The 15,365-nt window shown below is 32.4% G+C and overlaps 1 long non-coding RNA gene and 1 pseudogene across 1 annotated transcript; one reads left to right on the top strand and one right to left on the bottom strand.

Annotated features, from left to right (window-relative positions):
- Positions 1 to 7,167: 7,167 nt before the first annotated feature.
- Positions 7,168 to 9,452, bottom strand: LOC145016988 (histidine biosynthesis bifunctional protein hisIE, chloroplastic pseudogene; annotated as a pseudogene).
- A 1,094-nt stretch (positions 9,453 to 10,546) lies between these two features.
- LOC145017416 (uncharacterized) lies at positions 10,547 to 12,399 on the top strand. The gene is made up of 3 exons (XR_013666498.1): positions 10,547 to 11,253; positions 11,352 to 11,936; positions 12,189 to 12,399. It is a non-coding gene; the product is annotated as an uncharacterized LOC145017416 (long non-coding RNA).
- Positions 12,400 to 15,365: the final 2,966 nt, after the last annotated feature.

A 15,365-nucleotide genomic window follows, 5' to 3' on the forward strand; every position in this document is an offset into this window, starting at 1 on the left:
TATTCTTTGCATTGAAAACAACTAAATACAAGGAATAGCATCGTACTTTCATTTATATGCGAAACTCTAAGCTTTCTTCCCCAATTCGCATTTATACATTAAAAACTTCGCATTTTCATTCAAATTCTTCGCATCTTGCATCCATCCGTCTTTGAGTTCATTCGCATTTCATCGCATTAACTGAGAAATTAATCAGTTGTCTCATATTCGCATTTCAGTTGTTTGAGAAACCCAGATACGAACCCAAATGCGAAACCCACTGATTTCAAATGCGAACCAACCAAAAATCATCAACCACGTACTTGTGTCACCAAATGCGAACTGAATATCACCATTAAATTCTCCTCGCATTCTATAGATGCGAACACAATCCAGATCTCCGACTCCAAGCTTGCGAAATCAAAATCAATTAACCTCAAACAAATCGTGAACTTCTTATGCGAACTGTTTTGACCCACAAAACCAAATGCGAACTCAATTGATGTCATATGCGAACTGATTTCATAGATGCGAACACAATTGATTTCATATGCGAATCCACATCCATCGATATGAAACCAATACCAGTTACAAGTAATTAGTAGCAACCATCGATCCTCTAATTTTCAATTACTCAGCCTTCGCTTTTCATACAACCCGTCGACCCTGAAAAATCGATAAACACCAAATGTCTCATTTTTAGATCGATTTTCTGATTAAATGTCATATTTGAAGAATGATCGATTTTCTGATTAAATGACCCCATTTTGCGAAGTTGGACCACTTATATTATTTCTTGAAAAGATCAGGTGCCAAATGCGAAACTCTAAGCTTTCTTCCCCAATTCGCATTTATACATTAAAAACTTCGCATTTTCATTCAAATTCTTCGCATCTTGCATCCATCCGTCTTTGAGTTCATTCGCATTTCATCGCATTAACTGAGAAATTAATCAGTTGTCTCATATTCGCATTTCAGTTGTTTGAGAAACCCAGATACGAACCCAAATGCGAAACCCACTGATTTCAAATGCGAACCAACCAAAAATCATCAACCACGTACTTGTGTCACCAAATGCGAACTGAATATCACCATTAAATTCTCCTCGCATTCTATAGATGCGAACACAATCCAGATCTCCGACTCCAAGCTTGCGATATCAAAATCAATTAACCTCAAACAAATCGTGAACTTCTTATGCGAACTGTTTTGACCCACAAAACCAAATGCGAACTCAATTGATGTCATATGCGAACTGATTTCATAGATGCGGACACAATTGATTTCATATGCGAATCCACATCCATCGATATGAAACCAATACCAGTTACAAGTAATTAGTAGCAACCATCGATCCTCTAATTTTCAATTACTCAGCCTTCGCTTTTCATACAACCCGTCGACCCTGAAAAATCGATAAACACCAAATGTCTCATTTTTAGATCGATTTTCTGATTAAATGTCATATTTGAAGAATGATCGATTTTCTGATTAAATGACCCCATTTTGCGAAGTTGGACCACTTATATTATTTCTTGAAAAGATCAGGTGCCAAATGCGAAACTCTAAGCTTTCTTCCCCAATTCGCATTTATACATTAAAAACTTCGCATTTTCATTCAAATTCTTCGCATCTTGCATCCATCCGTCTTTGAGTTCATTTGCATTTCATCGCATTAACTGAGAAATTAATCAGTTGTCTCATATTCGCATTTCAGTTGTTTGAGAAACCCAGATACGAACCCAAATGCGAAACCCACTAATTTCAAATGCGAACCAACCAAAAATCATCAACCACGTACTTGTGTCACCAAATGCGAACTGAATATCACCATTAAATTCTCCTCGCATTCTATAGATGCGAACACAATCCAGATCTCCGACTCCAAGCTTGCGAAATCAAAATCAATTAACCTCAAACAAATCGTGAACTTCTTATGCGAACTGTTTTGACCCACAAAACCAAATGCGAACTCAATTGATGTCATATGCGAACTGATTTCATAGATGCGAACACAATTGATTTCATATGCGAATCCACATCCATCGATATGAAACCAATACCAGTTACAAGAAATTAGTAGCAACCATCGATCCTCTAATGAGGAAACAGTTTCCTATTCGATTGTGCTTTGCAATGACAATCAATAAAGCTCAGGGACAAACAATTCCATATGTAGGTATCTATCTTCCAGAACCAGTATTCTCGCATGGACAACTTTATGTTGCATTGTCCAGAGGGGTTTCACGTTGCAATACAAAAGTATTAGTAAACTCTAACGAAAATTCAAAAGGTGATGGGGTTTATACAGCAAATGTGGTGTATAAAGAAGTATTGCACGATTAATATTTTGTGTCGTCTTGATTGGTTGCTTTTTATTGGTTATTTGATGCATGATGTAACAAATAACACCATAGTTTGATTATATTGTCTTCAACATGTACTTTTTTTTAACATAACAATTTTGTAATGGAAACATATCACCGAAAGAACTCACGTGCCCCGCCGCTTTGTGCGGGTAGACGGCTAGTGTATATTAAATGATATCCATAATTATTGATTTTTTAATGTAAACTAATTATATTCATCATTAATATCGGTAATAATATTCTTTCAAAATAAATTCGCATCTAGGTTTTTATGTATGGGTTCATATTTTGTTTCATGACTCATTCACTCAAAATACAACAAAGTAGCCTAGAACATTGAGAACAAGAGTGTATTCTAGCAGAATTAGAGTTTATTCTACAAGAATGAGAATATATTTTAACAGAATGACAGTGTATTCTAACAGAATGATAGTGTGTTCTAGAAGAATACACTTTTGTTCTTCATATTTCATGCAACTTTGTTATTTTAAGTGAGTGGATCCATAAACAAAACACAAATCCATACATAAAAACTTAGATGCACATTCATTCTGAAAGAACTTTATTGTTGACATTAATGACGGATTTAATTAGTTTCCATAAAAAGAGAATTATAATTATAGATATATATCCTATAATAAATGAAGGTTTTTTTGCTACATATCCTCTTCTCATTCATTTGGACACATGGCATTTTCTAGAATTTTTAAAATTTCTATTTTCCACTTGTCATTTTATTGTATTTTTTATTTTATTAAATTAAAATTCCACATTTAATGTGTAAGGTAATATATATGTAAAGTATTTATTAGAAAGAGTTTTTATATGTAATGTATTCAGTACATTAAAGTCTCATTAATTTTAATAATTCAAATTTTTTTCATTTTTCTTATAAATTCAAACTTTTCAAATTGTTAAAATTTTATATTTGTTTTTTTATAATTAAACTAATGTAATACATGAATCTCACACCTAGTCATTTAATAAACATACAATTATTAAAATCATTTAATATTTATCTTTATTTAATTAAATAATTATTTAATTTTACTCAATTCCTATTGGTGCATTCTAGTACACGATAAATGTAAGAAACACATGAACTTACCCCCCCCCCCCCCCCCCACACACACACACACATGTATATATATATATATATATATATATATATATATATAAGTTTATAAGCATTTCTATCAAAAATAATTTATTATATAAAATAAGCAATCAGAAACACCTTATTCTTTCGTAATTTAAATGATCATATTAGTTATATCAGTTACTTAGGTGCTATTTGTTTTTTTAGAAAAAAACACTTATGACCACTTCTTGTTGCGTTGCGCAGCACATGCATATCAGTTGCCCTTTCACAAGTGTTTTGTTTTTTGAAAGACTTCTAATTTAAAATTTGTTATGCGTGTGTTGCGTGGCGCAACACTGAACCATCATCTTCAAACCACTTCTTATTTACTTTAAGTTATATTATTCAAGTTTTAATTTTATTTTTCAACATATTTATTATTTTAATAATATTTGAAGAATATGTAAACATGTGGAGTATATTTTACATAAATTCAAATAATTTAAAAAAAATCATTTGGTAAATTTCATATAAATATTTTTTGTGTTATATTATCTGTAACCAAGTATTAATAAATTATAAAGTTAATCATTAAAATTATCAAATTTATTGAAGTTTACCGGAAAAATAATCATTATCTTCAAATTGTATTCCATCCCTTAATACAAGGCAATCCATGGCCCAAATTGCAATTATCTTATAATTACAATTCCAATGCTCGAGATACATATTATCAATGTGCAACCGATTAGCAAGATACAACTAATCACTCGAGATAGTGGGTTTAATCCAATGCTCAAATCATATTCATAAGCACTCATGAACGTTGCAGCAAACATTTGCTTATGTCTAATACTCTTTTAGACAATCCACACACCAATTCACGACAGTCTTCATTCATATCTACTTCCAACATATGAACGACTGTGGCCCGTTTGAATAATTCGATTATGCTTAATAAACTCAATTATTCTGGAAGTCAAAACATGCAAGGTGAAACACAAGAATAATACTAATCCCATATGGCCTCAAACCTTTGAGTATAAACAAAACACGTTTTATTTATCACCATATCGATTACTCATTATTTGTCGTTTCGGGTAATCAACTTTTTACTTGAATTACAACACTTGTCCCATGCTCCTAGCATGCACACAATGTTTACCTACGGTTCTTACTTTTGTGAAATAGACAAATTGAACACATTTCCAATCATTCTCATTTTACAACTCCAAATCCATTTTCTTAAGTGTAAGAATATCAAATTCTCGCTACTTATAGAATATGCTAGATTCTAACACTTTATGCAACGATCCTTTCATAATGTCACTGCACCAAAGTCACAAAGACTATTGCTAATGCTATTATAAAGTCCTCTATCGGAGATTGTTACAAGAAAATTCCTTAGATATGATGTCTCTCACTCAAAGTACATTCCTTTGAACATCCTTTTGCATAAACGTTTATAATCTAGTCATAGATTTTCAATATTCAAATCCTAATATGGACACGCTTCCATATTTTCCTCATGACAACTCATTCTGAATAGAATCTTTTCTATTTGTAATGATGTCAATATTGTCCATCCAATATGGAAACATTTCCATAATTTCCAATACTATACTTCCAACTACTCACAAGCGACCAATCCTCATCGAACTTTGGATTGTTCTTTGATAGTTGTTTAATTATTTTAGTCAAAACCGATTCTAGTCCCTTTTCCCTCTAAATGTGCTAGACATTTGGAAAATTTTAGAATGGTCAAACATTAAAGCATTTGCAATCGATCCTATACCCGAAGCGTATGGGACACGATGCACAATGTTTTATTTGCTATGTTCTTAAAATCGGATTGTGAAAAAGGAATGTTGTAATCATAATCGAAATTTTAAGAACACACTATGTACTTTTGACTAAATTTATTAACATTCCACAACCTAATCCTTTAGATTTGAAATGAAGCATAATATTCTCTCCCTTAATTATAGCAAAACAACTATACAACCCTTACGACTTTGCAAGGTATAACTCTTGTTTTTCTATAATTAATATTGCCAACTTGCAAAACTTTCCATAATAATCATACAATCATAACTTTTATGCTCTCACTATCATGATGATTACTATAAAACATAACACTTATGCTCCCACTAGCTTCGACATGTATTCATAAACATCTTAACTTTCAGAAAGACAATACCTATTGAATTTCTTAAGTCCATGTTTCTAATACTTAGTGCTTTGATTATCTTTTATCAAGGCTTCTTGAACTTGTACACCTTTGCCTTCGATAGTTCATATGTGTGTCTTAAACAATTAAGACTAATTGCCAAACCTCACAATTCAAATTATGGAAAGGGATACCATAACCATAATTGAATTCGAGAATGCAATTTTACAATCACTATCCTTTTAAAATCTTTCTTAGTGAAAGCATTTCCTCACAATCATTTTCATGAAGGAGGAAAACTTATGACACTTAGATTTAAATGGTGTATTTGTTCCTATCCATGTGAATTTGTTAAAACCAAAGTTTACGACAAATTCAAACTCATATGGATCAAAGTTTCTTAATCTTGATTTCTTGCCTCATGATAGCACAGCTGCCCACCACGTCTTCAAATAAGTTAAGCATCTCACCTTTTTCTTGTCAATGTACATTTCATTGATCAAGGTGCTTTGCCTTTTATGCGTTCAAAATGAGAACTCATAGAACTCGCATGCATAATTAACTTAATTTGAATGGCATAGAAACAAAATAATGTCATCACGATAGGTTGTAAACCTTAACTCGTGTGCTAGTGATGATCGATAAGGTTTATTTGATTTGATCTTGAAACTTTTCGAGACCATTAAGACTCCCACTGACTCCTTGACATATAAGATTCTTTTGTCAATAAACATTTCTTGACAAACAATTTTTCAAGAGTTAGTGTAGCTTGTATCAAAACACTTCATAAATTGGTCCTAGTTGGTCTTTGTCTTATCCAAGACATCACAACTCTCCACAATTGATGAATGTTATAAACCTTCTTAATACTATTCACTCAATGTCATAATCTTGACTTTAAGACTTGTTTTGGAACGAAGTATGATTGACTTCTTGATTTGACCATTTCTTCAATCTTTGATTCCTCTTCTTGGACATACAATTGTACCAAGACTCACTTGGAGGATCAATTAAGATACAAACTTTGCATGTTACAAACCTATCATAAAGCATAAAAGCTACTCTCCCTTCTTCTTAGAATGGGGAAACTTTTATCTTTCTGCCTACTTGATTCTTCTTATTCGTTCTACTATTGATCTAAACTCTTTAAACAATTCAGAATTACACTTAATCTTGTAAGTGTAATCATATTTACTAAGCCTTTAGTAAATCATAACGAATATCTTTGTTACTCTTATGGTGAACTTGATCAACACACAACTTTGTGTACTCGATCTCCTAGTCCTTCACTTGACACTTTGTCAATGAATTAGTCTAATTTCCAAATACGTAATTTCTCATTCATCGTGCATCCACGTTGCATGATTCCAAGTTTCTGTCCAATTGAAACTTGGGCGATGAGAAACTCTCCCTATTTGGTAAATTCCTAACATTTCCATAAATAACATAACTAAGAATCATATCCATTCGTTGTAGAAATATGCAAACATCAATTTTCATAACGATTTCATTGCAAGGAAGTAAACAAATAAATAAATAAGTCATTATACTTTGAAAGATCTATCCAATTATAACAACACTGAAAACTGCTTTATATTTGAATGAAATTTATATAACTGCATAAAATTTTCCAAGTAAAAGAAAGAAAGAAACAAAAGTAAGATGTTATAAACTTATAGTAACAAACAAACGAATTAAAGAAAGTAGATTACTATTACATGCATTGAAAGAAAAGAACTTACAGAATCACGATCACAATCAAGGAAGATATCATGAACATTGATGAAATTAAGAGAAGTTTCTCCTTTTATCCACAATGAAGATCTTGATCTGCTATAAAAAGTTGCTTTTTTGGAAGCAATTGTGGTAGCAAGTGCATCCCTATTGGCAAATCCTTGCATTAAAATTGCCCCTGAATCAACATTTTGAGCTATAGCCACAGCCAAACCCTTTTCATCCCATTTCACACTGTCCAACACCCAATTTAACTGAAATTGCTTTTGTTAACATAACTTTAATTTCATGCTTTTTATAGGAGTATATAACATCATATAATAACTTCAAAAGTTTCAAATACCTAACATAACATCAACAAGATGACAAACATCTTAATGCTTAAAAAGATATAATAGTTGAACCTATTTTGTATTTCGTTGAAGGGTAGTTTAGACATTTGACGATAGTTAAACAACGTTCTTGTATATTGCATGCAAATAAGTTAGCTAAGGGAAGTAATAAGTAATAAGTAATAAGTGATAAGTAATAACAATATCTACTCTCTCTCTCTCTCTCTCTCTCCATTCTCTTTGAATTGTAAAAAATCCATTTTGAATTCGAATGTTTTCTTGTAAAATTTGCACATTGGTAACTTTACAATTGGTGGGGTTTATAAAGGGTATTTGGGACATTTGATAAAAGCTGAAAACTTCATTTGAACCATATGTTGCAATTTTTTGAGGGATGTATCACTAAGTAGATGTTTGTAAGAGAAAATTGGTAAATAAACTCATATATAGAGAATGTTCTTTGTTAAATCAAAAAAGGTCTTTGTTTATAGGAGAAAAGAAGGTTATCCATATAGACAAAATGAAATAACGAATTTATTACTAATTCACTACCCCTTTTGGTTATTGGCCATTCAATGATGAAATTTGAGGAGAACATGTTAATCTACATTGCAAATTTGCAATTAAACATTCAATACTCAATATACAACTATATAGACCTTCAGATCAAATTGAGATAATGTTAAATATGCAGAAAACAGCTAGGATACGAGAATCTGTAATCACAGAAAAGTATGATGAAGTAGAGAGCTTCATATAAATTTACCTTAGATTCAAGATGAATGTTTTGATCAGGTTTCTTACTGCAAGCCTTGACAGCAAAACATCTACTGTTGGATGTATCAGTTCGTGTGTGGCAGCTTCCATGGTTGAAAATGCTTTCTCGTGAAGAAATTTGCAGAGCTCTAAGTCCATGAAAATTTGCAAACGCCATAGGAAATAAAGCACCTAAAGAAAAATGTGAAGTAAATAAAGAAAATGGTGGGAAAAAGGGGGATTGAATCTTGATAATAATCAAGAGGACAAGTGTAACACTAGACACAGATAAGAAAATGCCATTTGTTAAGAAAAGAAGCTACACTACGATTTTGGATAATATCTGTACTAAACTCCACACATCCATCTTAAAAGAAATCCACATTTCAACTTCTGAATGTTCAGAAAGCTTCGTTTTAGACTCAAAATTGACATAAATGTAATTTCAAAGGAAGATCCATACAGGATTTGAACTATAAATCTTAACTTTGAAAAGGAATAGTCTCCTTCTTTCACAGACGGAGTAACAGGTACAACAACACCACTACACTGACGTTGATGCCTCCAATTCGCAAACAACATGCATAGCAGTTTCATTTCAAAAAAACTTATTTGAAAACAGCGTGTGAACTCAGACAACTTAAATCCATTCATCACGGAATACTAGAAATGCATCTGCTCGATTTTGTCAGGATGCATGTCACATCCATATCAGATAACAAGACTTGGCAATTCAATGCATGTTCAAATCAAATAAAGATATAGAAGATACACGGGGATGAGATGATTCAGGTCCTCAAAATGAGATTCTACATCATCGATGACGCAACATTAGGGGACAAAATCTACAAGTAAACGTAGGGCTCAGAATCAAATTCTTACAAGGTTTGTTCGTGGGAGAGATGAGTTTGTGCCACATACCTGAGAGAAAGAGAGAGAGCTTTGACTGATAGCACAGGCTCAGCTGAGAAGGGGGAAACGGGGGAGTAGGGCAAAGTGGAGTGGAGAAAGACTGGTTTGAACAGGATATATGTTTATTGCGAAATGAAAAATAAATAAATCAATATCACAAAAGTTATTTGCAATATAGCAGATGATTTTATATTTTTATTTGAGAGGGTGTTTTGAGATTTAATTTGAAAAATATTTATTGATTTTTTAGTTTTAAAAAAAAATTATCAAAAAATGTTTGAAAAGTTAATAAGTATTTTCTAAAATAGGTTTTTACTAGTTTTAAAAGTGAAATTTTCTTGTTAACTTAAAAAGAAAATAATAAGGAGATCCTTTTTTGTTTTTCGTTGTATACCAAAGGTTAATTTAAAAAAAATTAAATATAAATTTCAAAATATTTAAAAACTTTGAATTTATAGAAATAATAAAATTATTATAAAAAAAATGCTTTTATCGTTTAAATTTAAGCAAATAATTTAAATAAATAAAAGAAATTAATGAGTTTTAGTTTTATGAAATTTTAAATTAAAAATTAAGTTCATTAATTAAATTGATATTCATTTATTAGTACATTTATTGCAATTATTACATGTGGAATTTAATAAACTATAAAAACTTATAAAATAACATGTGAAAATTAAAAAAAATAATTCAAAATAACTACAAAATGATATTTGGCAATTGAATGAGAGTGTGATAAGTGGCCAAAATAACATTCATTTATTAGAGATGATATGTTTGTATACTAAATAGACTTAAATATGTATGTTTGTATTTTTTATATTTTGTCTTAATCCAAACACTCTAAAAAAAGAAATATCAATTTATAACTTTTATTACCATGCAAGATAATCCAAACATTATATATATATATATATATATATATATATATATATATATATATATATATATATATATATATATATACTACCTTATAATAGAAATCCAACTATTTCCATAAATAGATTCAATATAATAATAATATTTTTTAAGACGTCCAAACCATTAAGCTGTTAGTACAAGTAATCATTAATAAAATAATATTAAATTTTAAGAGGTATAACCCTTATTACGCTATTTACAATGAGTTTATGCATAGAAAAATACCAAATCTTACGCGGTTAACATGAATTACGTACATATTGAATAGGCTTTGGCTTTCTTCTTCAAATTGAACTGGTCAAAGAAGAACCCGTCTTCCTCAGATTTTGCCAATTGAATCGGTCTATAGATAAACTTTATATATCATCTCTTATCTTAGTATCTATAGCCCTTCCTTGTAGAATAACCCTAGATGAGTCGCCATCTCTTCTCTCCTTGAACTCTCTCCCTCTCTATTAAATACTCTAAAATTCCTCCCATATTCGACGCAGTTACCCACCACACCTTGACCACTGAGACCATTACAGTCGCTGCTAAACACCTCTGCCTTTCTCTTCTCTTGCATATCTCCTTTAGAAACCCGAATATCGAACATCACAACACCATCAGTAAACTTTGTTGTCACATAACCTTCACTACCATCAAACAGGCCACCTTCATCATCATCGCACTTCATCTTACCACCGTTCACAACCCCCATCTCTTGACATCTAGCATATGCTACTGTTCTATTCTCTAATTATTTGATTTTGATCGATTGCACCGGTCAAGTCTAGAACGAATCTTTTTCTTCATATCTCTGCCCCATCCCCTTATATGACCAATTGACTGCAAAAAATTTCTTATCTGTGAGGTCGTAAGTGTTACGCATTTTACACACATACCTGGAGACCTAACCATCTACTACTCACAGCTGGTCGCACTCGACTCTCTAGAAACCTCAGACAACCATTTTCACAACAAGTGTCACAGTGGACCAGGATCCAACACGATTTCAAGGTTAGTGCTCTTTAAGCCATATGCACACACATATTCTCTTTTTGTGGTCATAGGTCTCCAACCATCTCTCTCTCTCTCTCTCTCTCTCTCTATTGCAGAACCAGGAGGCAAACACTATTAATTTACAAACGTTCTCTAACAATACAGGTTTTTGTTAGCAATTTTAAAGTGTTCTTTTCAGTCATTTATCACATAATCGTCAATGTTTACTCTCAATTTCCGGTGTTTCCTCTCCATTTCAGGTTCTGATGTTTGTCTACATTTTGGGTAATCATTTGTATATTAAATATTCTTGTATAAGTGTATCTAGAGTAAAGCTTTCTTGTTTAAGTGGTACTAAGGGTATTTGTGTCCTTTTGACATTTCTCAACTATCTGTATCAATTCAGGTATATCTTCAACTATCTGTACTGATATGGACTCCAGTTAATGAAGGAAATATCTTATTACTCTATCATTTTACTGTAGTTGTTGAATCCTTATCCATTTAATTAATGTTTGTTTTCAAGAAAAATAACAATTTTTGTTATGAATTGGGTGAAAATCACAGAAATCGAACTGTTATCATGACCTCACCACCATCATCTACCATCTTTGTCTTCTCCCCTATCTTTGTATTCACACTCTAATTAAACCCCAACGTTGAAGCCTTCACTAACCATCTCCATCTTCACCACTATCCAGGTAAATAGTTCTATCAAATTCTCTGTTCCATGTTTTTTTTTAGTTTTACTTAATTGTCATATAATGATTTTACTCTGTGTTTCATGGATATATCGATTCTTACACTCACCTATGTTGTTTAAGATTATTTAGAGCTATTCATAAATGCCAGATTATTTGATGAGATCAGCACACACTATTTCCAACCAGTTTTAGGGTTAGTTGTTTATTTTATTCACAATTTATGAGCTTGTTTTACATTATTTTTTGCAGGAGTATATTGCCTAACACCCAATGTGCAGAATATTGGTTCAAGTTAATTCAATATATTTCAAAACTTGACTATGATTATTGTGTTTAATTCATCTTGGTTTTGTTTTTGGATTGTAAGAATTTTATTATTTTTTTAAGTTGTTTTAGTTTATCTGATTTATAGGTTTTGGATAATTTTTTCATTTGATGTCCACTCTCTCATTTTTTCGAAGCACGACCTGTTACTTCATCTCTTCAACAGTTCAACTGATTGTGATTCTCACGATTAAAAGAAAGAGTGATTTTATTCTAGAGAATTATCTCCCCTTACAAGCTCAAGTTAAGTTTTTTTTAACCCAAATTGCACATTTGGTATTATCAATATTCTTAATATTTGAATGCAATTGCAGATTAGCTAATACCGTACTTCCATTTTATCTTATTCTTTGCATTGAAAACAACTAAATACAAGGAATAGCATCGTACTTTCATTTATATGCGAAACTCTAAGCTTTCTTCCCCAATTCGCATTTATACATTAAAAACTTCGCATTTTCATTCAAATTCTTCGCATCTTGCATCCATCCGTCTTTGAGTTCATTCGCATTTCATCGCATTAACTGAGAAATTAATCAGTTGTCTCATATTCGCATTTCAGTTGTTTGAGAAACCCAGATACGAACCCAAATGCGAAACCCACTGATTTCAAATGCGAACCAACCAAAAATCATCAACCACGTACTTGTGTCACCAAATGCGAACTGAATATCACCATTAAATTCTCCTCGCATTCTATAGATGCGAACACAATCCAGATCTCCGACTCCAAGCTTGCGAAATCAAAATCAATTAACCTCAAACAAATCGTGAACTTCTTATGCGAACTGTTTTGACCCACAAAACCAAATGCGAACTCAATTGATGTCATATGCGAACTGATTTCATAGATGCGAACACAATTGATTTCATATGCGAATCCACATCCATCGATATGAAACCAATACCAGTTACAAGTAATTAGTAGCAACCATCGATCCTCTAATTTTCAATTACTCAGCCTTCGCTTTTCATACAACCCGTCGACCCTGAAAAATCGATAAACACCAAATGTCTCATTTTTAGATCGATTTTCTGATTAAATGTCATATTTGAAGAATGATCGATTTTCTGATTAAATGACCCCATTTTGCGAAGTTGGACCACTTATATTATTTCTTGAAAAGATCAGGTGCCAAATGCGAAACTCTAAGCTTTCTTCCCCAATTCGCATTTATACATTAAAAACTTCGCATTTTCATTCAAATTCTTCGCATCTTGCATCCATCCGTCTTTGAGTTCATTCGCATTTCATCGCATTAACTGAGAAATTAATCAGTTGTCTCATATTCGCATTTCAGTTGTTTGAGAAACCCAGATACGAACCCAAATGCGAAACCCACTAATTTCAAATGCGAACCAACCAAAAATCATCAACCACGTACTTGTGTCACCAAATGCGAACTGAATATCACCATTAAATTCTCCTCGCATTCTATAGATGCGAACACAATCCAGATCTCCGACTCCAAGCTTGCGATATCAAAATCAATTAACCTCAAACAAATCGTGAACTTCTTATGCGAACTGTTTTGACCCACAAAACCAAATGCGAACTCAATTGATGTCATATGCGAACTGATTTCATAGATGCGAACACAATTGATTTCATATGCGAATCCACATCCATCGATATGAAACCAATACCAGTTACAAGTAATTAGTAGCAACCATCGATCCTCTAATTTTCAATTACTCAGCCTTCGCTTTTCATACAACCCGTCGACCCTGAAAAATCGATAAACACCAAATGTCTCATTTTTAGATCGATTTTCTGATTAAATGTCATATTTGAAGAATGATCGATTTTCTGATTAAATGACCCCATTTTGCGAAGTTGGACCACTTATATTATTTCTTGAAAAGATCAGGTGCCAAATGCGAAACTCTAAGCTTTCTTCCCCAATTCGCATTTATACATTAAAAACTTCGCATTTTCATTCAAATTCTTCGCATCTTGCATCCATCCGTCTTTGAGTTCATTCGCATTTCATCGCATTAACTGAGAAATTAATCAGTTGTCTCATATTCGCATTTCAGTTGTTTGAGAAACCCAGATACGAACCCAAATGCGAAACCCACTAATTTCAAATGCGAACCAACCAAAAATCATCAACCACGTACTTGTGTCACCAAATGCGAACTGAATATCACCATTAAATTCTCCTCGCATTCTATAGATGCGAACACAATCCAGATCTCCGACTCCAAGCTTGCGATATCAAAATCAATTAACCTCAAACAAATCGTGAACTTCTTATGCGAACTGTTTTGACCCACAAAACCAAATGCGAACTCAATTGATGTCATATGCGAACTGATTTCATAGATGCGGACACAATTGATTTCATATGCGAATCCACATCCATCGATATGAAACCAATACCAGTTACAAGTAATTAGTAGCAACCATCGATCCTCTAATTTTCAATTACTCAGCCTTCGCTTTTCATACAACCCGTCGACCCTGAAAAATCGATAAACACCAAATGTCTCATTTTTAGATCGATTTTCTGATTAAATGTCATATTTGAAGAATGATCGATTTTCTGATTAAATGACCCCATTTTGCGAAGTTGGACCACTTATATTATTTCTTGAAAAGATCAGGTGCCAAATGCGAAACTCTAAGCTTTCTTCCCCAATTCGCATTTATACATTAAAAACTTCGCATTTTCATTCAAATTCTTCGCATCTTGCATCCATCCGTCTTTGAGTTCATTTGCATTTCATCGCATTAACTGAGAAATTAATCAGTTGTCTCATATTCGCATTTCAGTTGTTTGAGAAACCCAGATACGAACCCAAATGCGAAACCCACTAATTTCAAATGCGAACCAACCAAAAATCATCAACCACGTACTTGTGTCACCAAATGCGAACTGAATATCACCATTAAATTCTCCTCGCATTCTATAGATGCGAACACAATCCAGATCTCCGACTCCAAGCTTGCGAAATCAAAATCAATTAACCTCAAACAAATCGTGAACTTCTTATGCGAACTGTTTTGACCCACAAAACCAAATGCGAACTCAATTGATGTCATATGCGAACTGATTTCATAGATGCGAACACAATTGATTTCATATGCGAATCCAC

The sequence above is a fragment of the Lactuca saligna genome, chromosome 9 (assembly GCF_052625555.1).
Source record: "Lactuca saligna cultivar CGN05327 chromosome 9, ASM5262555v1, whole genome shotgun sequence".
Lineage (NCBI taxonomy): Eukaryota > Viridiplantae > Streptophyta > Magnoliopsida > Asterales > Asteraceae > Lactuca > Lactuca saligna.